General features: G+C 38.7%; 1 non-coding gene across 1 annotated transcript; it reads right to left on the reverse strand.

Moving 5' to 3' along the window:
• Positions 1-8,281: 8,281 nt before the first annotated feature.
• On the reverse strand, positions 8,282-8,388 carry LOC127088803 (small nucleolar RNA R71). The gene has a single exon (XR_007790620.1). It is a non-coding gene; the product is annotated as a small nucleolar RNA R71 (small nucleolar RNA).
• Between the last annotated feature and the right edge of the window lie 223 nt (positions 8,389-8,611).

Genomic DNA, 8,611 nt, shown 5'->3' on the forward strand with positions numbered 1-8,611 from the left:
ACCATAAAATTCTACACATCCTCATGAGCATGGCACAAAAAAATTTCACAAAAATTGGATGAATTATGATGCCTCTATGATTTATTGAAGTTCTTGTAACAAAATGAAAATGAAGCAAAAAAAACAAATTGAAATAATATGCAAATAAATCAGAAAATGGCAAAATTGTAATATCTTGAACAAACGCCAAAACGGCGTCGTCTGGCTAAATGAAAAAGGAGCGTTCTGATTGGAAGTTGGGCGCGGCAAACAGATTATTCAAATGAGGCAAGGCATTTTATGGATCTAACGCACGATTTTTCCAGAAAAGCATAAGAACAACATCGTTCTTCATCAAAAATCACCAGAAATCAAGATCCATGAATCTTAATGAAAATTAACAAATAGATAACCATTGGAACCGTATGAACACAAGGATCATGGATATGTAATCTATTTAACCTAATTCTAACTGTAACTCACGGATCGATCAAAAAAAGAAGTGACATCAAACTTTCAAATCGACATAACTCATTCAATAGCTAACCAAATCCAAAACCAAGCATATCATGTTGATCTATGATCAATGCACTACAAAAACCACCTAACAATTTAAGAAAAAGAGCAATTCGAATTTGCACCTTGGATTATGGCAGTGGATGATTCTTGATGCTTCCTCGAGCAAAAACCAAAAACAGATGCGTGCTAAGGTTCAGGAAGGTTAGTGGAGAAGTTGTCTTAGCTCAAGGATGCTCCAAGTGTGAGAAATCTCCAAACTCCATTGATGAGCATCTGATGAACAGTCGTGATTTTGAAGCTTTTGGCAATGGCTTTATCAAAACAGATGAAGATCTAGGTTCATGGAGCACGAATCAAAAAGAATTATGCCATTTGATGAAGAATTGGTGGAGAATTCTTGAAAAAAACTTGATGAAATTTGAGAGAAAATGCACTTTTGGAGGGAAAATTTGTTATGAATCTTGGAGAATGTGATTATGATTTGCATTTCTGTTATAATTAGAGCTTTATACTTCAGCTTAATCACTTTCTTAATCATCAATTAGCAATTTCCATGTAATTAGCATAATGTGGTTTAATTGTGAAAGCTCCAAAATGCCCTTGCCAAATATCACCATATGACAGCTCATGACAGTTGGAACAAGCTTCAATTTGCATTTGGAATGTGTTGCAAAAACCCTCATGCCAAAATTCCAATTATTTTGCAAGTTGGACCATTTTGCCCTTGGATTTAATTAGTACACTTGAAAATTGACCTTTTGCATTGACCATTTTTGATGAATTTTGATTATGCACCATGAAAGTACATGTGAAATGGAGTTTTCTCATAAAAAGATCACTCATTTTGGACACTCCATGTGAAAGTTATGCCACTTTGATTATAGGTCTTTTTGGAAAATGAATGGACCATAACTTGTCAACCATACATGGGAGTTTCATGTTCTTAGACTTTTTGGAAAGGTGAGACCAAGATCTACAACTTTCATGTTGAACAAATTTTCATTTGAAGCTTTTTTGGACATGTAATTTTATGGTGAAAAACTTTCCATTTTTGGAAACTTCCATTACAAGTCACTTTCCATTTTTGGCAATTTTTGTCCTGACTTTATTTTCTCCATTCTTGAGCTTTGACATGTCAAATAACACTTGTTCCAACATGAATGAAGTATATCCAACTCTCTCCCACCTCCAAATCCATAAAATCAAGCACAATTGACCACAGTTGACTTTTCCAACTAATAGATGAATTTGGCAATGCACTGATCAAGCTGAGCCCCAATCCTCTGATGAAATGGCTCAATGATGAAACCCTAGCCTCAATAAGCTCAATACAATCATGAAATGATCCCCATATCCACTGTAGACCCCATCTCCTAGCCATGCCCTGATTGGCCCAATGCAACTGATTAGGGTTGACCAGTGGTCAAAACCCTAATCTCAAGGAATATGATCACTCTTCTGAATCTCTTGGATGATATCAAGACCATGATGATGATGATGTATCGCTTCAACCAAGACCAAGCTCCATCTCCTTGAGAATCAAAAACCCTAATTTGAATCACACACCCTCAGATGATTAATGATCAATCCATTCAATAAAAAACCTCAGGCGTGAATCATGACCTCTTATCTTCAGATCAAGACTTGGAAAGATAACTTGCACAATGTAACCACATGATATGTAATATGCAATGCCTAATGACCTAAGAATGATATGCAAATATGTTATGCTAGTCCCAAGAGAGGAGGGCAAATTTTGAGGTGTTACACATAGTTGTAAGCATCAAGGCTCCACCAGAAAAGACCTTTTTAACAACATATGGACCTTCATAATTCGGAGTCCACTTGCCCCTGTTATCTGTACCGGGAGGAAGGATCCTCTTCAAAACTAAGTCACCTATCTGATAGCTTCGAGGATGCACTTTCTGATCAAAGGCCTTCTTCATCCTTCTCTGATATAGTTGTCCATGGCACATAGCTGCTAATCGCTTTTCCTCAATTAAATTTAACTCATCAAACCTGGCTTGAACCCACTCAGCCTCGTCGAGTTTTACATCCATCATCACCCTCAAAGAAGGGATTTCAACTTCTACTGGCAAGACTGCCTCCATGCCATACACAAGTGAAAACGGAGTTGCCCCGGTTGACGTACGCACTGAGGTACGATACCCATGCAAAGCGAAAGGCAACATCTCATGCCAATCCTTGTACGTCACAACCATCTTTTGCACAATCTTCTTAATGTTCTTGTTTGTCGCCTCTACAACACCATTCATCTTTGGTCTGTAAGGAGAAGAATTGTGGTGTTCGATCTTAAAGTCTTTGCAAAGCTCTTTCATCATCTTGTTATTGAGATTCGAACCATTATCAGTGATGATTCTCTCAGGAACCCCTTAACGATAAATAATTTCTTTCTTAATGAATCGAGCAACCACTTGTCTAGTAACATTGGCATAGGAAGCTGCTTCCACCCACTTGGTAAAGTAATCAATCGCGACTAGGATGAAGCGATGTCCATTAGAAGCAGTAGGTTCAATCTTTCCAATCATATCGATGCCCCACATCGCGAATGGCCAAGGAGAATTCATAATATTCAGAGGGTTTGGTGGTACATGCACTTTATCTGCATAGATCTGACATTTTTGGCACTTCCGAGCGTATTTGAAACAATCAGATTCCATGGTTATCCAGTAATAACCGGCTCTTAACAACTTCTTGGCCATTGCATGACCACCAGCATGGGTATCGAAAGATCCCTCGTGTACTTCCTGCATTAACATGTCTGCTTCGTGTCTAACCACGCATCTGAGCAGAACCATGTCAAAGTTCCTCTTGTACAACACATCATCCTTGTTCAAGTAAAAGCTTCCAGCTAGCCTTCTCAATGTCTTCTTGTCATTCTTTGACGCTCCTTCAGGATACTCTTGGCTTTTGAGGAAATTCTTAATATCATAAAACCACAGCTTCTCATCAATGGCAGACTCAGCTGCAAACACATACGCAGGCCTCTCGAGTCGAATCACAGCAACGTGTGGCACATGATTTTGCCAATGAACTTTAATCATGGAAGACAATGTGGCTAAGGCATCAGCCATTTGATTTTCGTCTCGGGGTACATGATACAACTTTACTGTCTTGAAGAAAGTCAGGATCCTTCTGGTGTAATATCTATAAGGAATCAAATGCGGCTGATGAGTATTCCAGTCTCCATTGACTTGGTTAATCACTAGAGCAGAATCTCCATAAATGTCCATAGTTTTGATCCTTAGATCGATGGCTTCCTCAATCCCCATGATACAGGCCTCGTACTCAGCTTCGTTGTTGGTTACTTCAAAAGTCAATCTGGCTGAAAAAGGTATGTGTGCACCTTTAGGATTAATGAGTACTGCCCCTAACACCATTTCCATTCACATTTACCGCCCCATCAAACATCAGTGTCCACTTGTCATCGGGATCCGGTCCTTCCTCGACAAGAGGCTCTTCACAATCTTTCATCTTTAAGTACACGATATCTTCATCGGGGAATTCAAACATCATCGGCTGATAGTCATCAATTGGTTGCTCGGCAAGTAATCAGACAGAATACTATCCTTGATGGCCTTTTGCGACGTGTACTGGATATCATACTCTGTCAAAATCATCTGCCAACGAGCCACTCGTCCGGTAAGAGCCGTCTTTTCAAAGATATACTTTACTGGGTCCATCTTAGAAATCAACAAGGTAGTATGGTTCAACATATACTGTCTTAGTCGGCGAGCAGCCCATGCCAAAGCGCAACAAGTTTTCTCGAGCAGCGAATATCTTGTTTCACAGTCGGTAAACTTTTTGCTAAGGTAGTATATTGCATGCTCTTTTCGACCAGACTCGTCATGCTGTCCCAATACACACCCCATCGAATTCTCTGTTACTGAAAGGTACATTATCAGGGGCCTCCCAGGAACTGGAGGTATAAGAATTGGAGGTTTCTGCAAATATTCTTTTATCTTATCAAAAGCTTTTTGACAGTCATTGTTCCACCTGATTGCTTGATCTTTTCTTAGCAATTTAAATATCGGTTCGCACGTAGCTGTTAGGTGAGATATGAACCGTGCAATGTAGTTCAGCCTCCCTAAAAACCCACGAACCTGTTTTTCCGTTCTTGGTTCAGGCATTTCTTGAATAGCTTTTACTTTCGCTGGATCAACCTCAATCCCTTTCTCACTGACAATGAAAGCTAACAGCTTTCCAGATCTCACTCCAAACGTACACTTGTTTGGATTCAGCCTCAGTTTGAACTTTCTCAATCTTTCGAACAACTTTTACAAGTTTACCAAGTGCTCCTCTTCTGTCTGAGACTTCGCAATCATATCATCCACGTACACTTCAATTTCTTTGTGCATCATGTCATGAAAGAGAGTCGTCATAGATCTTTGGTAGGTAGCACCGGCATTCTTCAACCCAAATGGCATTACCTTATAACAGAACGTGCCCCAAGGTGTAATGAATGTCGTCTTCTCCATGTCTTCTGGCACCATCTTGATCTGATTATAGCCAGAAAATCCATCCATGAAAGAGAAAACCGAGGACTGAGCAGTGTTGTCGACCAATACATCAATGTGAGGTAATGGGAAGTCATCTTTCGGACTGGCTCTGTTTAAATCTCGGTAATCGACACACATCCTGACTTTACCATCCTTCTTCGGCACGGGTACGATGTTGGCCACCCAAGGGGGATAATTGGTAACTGCTAGAAAACCTGCATCCAACTGTTTCTGAGCCTCCTCTTTGATCTTGACAGCCATATCAGGACTAGTTCTGCGAAGCTTCTGCTTTACCGAAGGACAATCTTCTCTGAGAGGTAGCATGTGCACCACAATATTTGTATCCAAACCAGGCATATCTTGATACGACCATGCAAAGACATCGACGTATTCTCGCAGCATTTCAATCAGCCCTCTCTTGACCTTTTCCTCTAAAGCAGCCCCTATCTTGATCTCTTTGTTTGCGTCCTCAGTACCAAGGTTAATGACTTTCAACTCTTCCTGATGAGGTTGAATGACCCTTTCCTCCTGTTTCAATAGTTTGGCCAATTCTTTGGGCAGTTCACAATCTTCTTCACTCTCCTCTTCGGCTTGGTAAATGGGATTATCAAAGTCATACTGAGCCATAACATAACTGTTTTTAATGGAATCCGCAAGATCAATTTTGCACGAATGATATTTCATGCTTTATTTTAGAAAAGAGTTCAAGGAAGTCACAGAAAACAAAAAAACATTGCCATTTTTATTGTTTTGAAAATGAAAGTAAAAACTGAAAGACAGTGAGCACAAATTTGATTGCAAAACATCCTTTATTGATGATAATCATTGAAAATTCAAAATATGATGTGGCCCTACAATGAACCACTACGCCTGATAACATGAAATAGTATCACATTCTAGGACTCAATTTAATTAAATTATATTATTATTTACTTCAATTTATTTCATTTTATTAGATATTACGCGGTATTTTCTTTCTATTTATCTCAGGTGGTTTATTTGAAGCACAAGTAAAAAAAGGAAGAAAAGGAGGTGCAAAAAGGAATAAAAATAAGCAAATGTCAAAGGCCAAAGCCCAGCCCAAAAAGCACAGGCGTTGTGCCTGTGACAAGCGTCACAAAGGCTGTGACGAGCGTCACGCTTTGCACACTTGTGTGACGAGCGTCACACATGGTGTGACGGACGTCACACCATTCCCCTATATTTTTGGCACCAGGAACACAACAGACCACGTTGAAGCTACATCCACGCTTGACCCTTGGAACGTGAAGACCGTGTACACGGAAAACCCTTGGAGGCAGTTACAAAAAGTAGCAGTATAAATAGTAGCTAATTGGGAAAGCTCTCGGTTCCACACTTTTTCCAGATTCCTTCGCCGTTTTCGCTTTTTTTGCATTTTTTCTCTTCCAGCAGCATAAGTATTTTACAGCATTATTTTTACAACTTTTATATTATTTCCTTTGCAATTTCTATTTTCTTTTCCCAGCACTTAATTAATTCTTTTTCGCACAATAGTTTCTACACCGGAAACTATTGTGTACCTTTCACCGGATCTAACCTTACGTTAGAATCTAGTTTTTTATTCCTTCACTTTTATTTTTCTGTTTGATTGAAGAATTCAAGAACAAATTCAACCGGCCTGTGGTGGAGTGTTCAAGACTGCTATTTAATTTCTCAGATTCTTTAATTATTGTTTTAATTTATATATGCCCTGCTTTACTGTTTATTTATATTATTTGCCTGAGATGAATCTGTTTATGCATGATAATTATTTAAGTTTGTTTAGCATGTCTGGCTAATTTATTTAGGTATCGGTATGTAAAGTAAGCGGAATGAAGGAATCAAAACCAAATTGGTTTAATTAAGTTTAAAATTAAAATCACTCTTTTTACGGTCTCAATTTACAGGTTTAATAACAAGGTTTTTGTACGAAAGTAAAAGACATAAAGAAGTTAAAAGCAATAGAATGAGAGTTTGAGTTTTTGACTGGACAGTGTAAATTGGACATTAATTCTAGATCAGGGCGAGAGCAATTTTTAGAGTTAATTAAATTCTAACCTTTTTCAAAAAGTATTTTTAAAGATTGAATGTGAGGACGAGAGTTAAGCATTTGAATTTCATTATATAACCTAAGTCAACAGAGCGAGAGTTTGAGATAAGGGTGTTTAAACGATTAGTGTTTTCTTAAAAAGAGTTTCTACGGATTCTATTGTTTTCAAAAAGTGGTTTTTGACTTAACTATAAGTGACAGCTACGTTAATATAAAATCATAGTTTATTCAATAGAGTGAGAGTTTAAGATAAGACTTTTAAACAATAGTGTCAACTGAAAGGATTTATTTTAAAAACCAAGAAACCAACGAAGATTTGATTCCCTAATTACGACGAACTACATACCGATATCCGCTTATTAGATATTTATTTTAGATCTTATTTTAGTTTTAGTTTTTCCCCCAAACAATCAAAGTACTACTTGCCTAAGCTTTACGAAGTAACCTTAGATAATGGTATATCGATTCATAAGTCCCTGTGGGATCGATATCTTTTAAAACTACGCGATAGAACTGTGCACTTGCAGTTTGTACCCCAATTTCGACTCATAAAGTCGCGATCAAGTTTTTGGCGCCGTTGCCGGGGACTTTTATTTGGTCGATATCGTAACTCTTCTGTTACGCTGTAGAGACTAAGGCTTTTCTTTTTCTTTTCTTTCTTTCGTTGATTTGTATGCCACGCACTCGCTCACAAGGCGAGCCGTTCTACTTACAAATCAATGATATCGAACTATATCTCCGAGTCTTACGACGAATTCGGGAATATCGTGCTGCAAACAATCTCCCTCCTGTTGAACTTCCTGATTTCAAAAATATTTTCCCTTTGATACCCGAGATGGCAGAACCAGCTCGTGCTCTTCGCGATTACGCCGCTCCATCGCAAGATGAACCACATTCGAGTATTGTTCCACCCGCAATCGAAGCAAACAACTTTGAACTTAAACCTTCACTGCTGCAGGCAGTGCAACAGAACCAATTCTCTGGAAATCCTACCGAGGATCCAAACCTTCATTTATCCGTATTTGTCCAATACGCTAATACTGTTAAAGCTAATGGTGTCACTTCAGAGGCAATTCGACTTCGTCTTTTTCCTTTCTCGTTAAGAGATAGCGCTAGAAGATGGCTTCAATCTCTTCCTTCCAACTCAGTCACCACATGGAACGAGTTGAAGAAAGTTTTTCTTGCTCGATATTTTCCGCCAAGCAAAACAGCTATGTTAAGAGCCCAGATAAATGGATTTAAACAGAAAGATAACGAGTCTCTTTTCGAAGCATGGGAAAGATATAAAGACATGATGAGACTTTGTCCACACCATGGTTTAGAAGACTGGTTAGTAATTCATACCTTCTATAATGGTCTCTTGTACAACACGAGGTTAACAATAGATGCCGCCGCAGGTGGTGCACTAATGAACAAACCTTATGCTGACGCTTACCAACTTATCGAAAGCATGGCTCAAAACCACTATCAGTGGGGAAGCGAACGAACAATGGTAGAAAAACCTCAAACAAAAGCTGGCATGTACGAGATAAGTAACCTTGAT

The sequence above is a fragment of the Lathyrus oleraceus genome, chromosome 5, assembly GCF_024323335.1.
Source record: "Lathyrus oleraceus cultivar Zhongwan6 chromosome 5, CAAS_Psat_ZW6_1.0, whole genome shotgun sequence".
NCBI classification, from domain to species: Eukaryota; Viridiplantae; Streptophyta; class Magnoliopsida; order Fabales; family Fabaceae; genus Lathyrus; species Lathyrus oleraceus.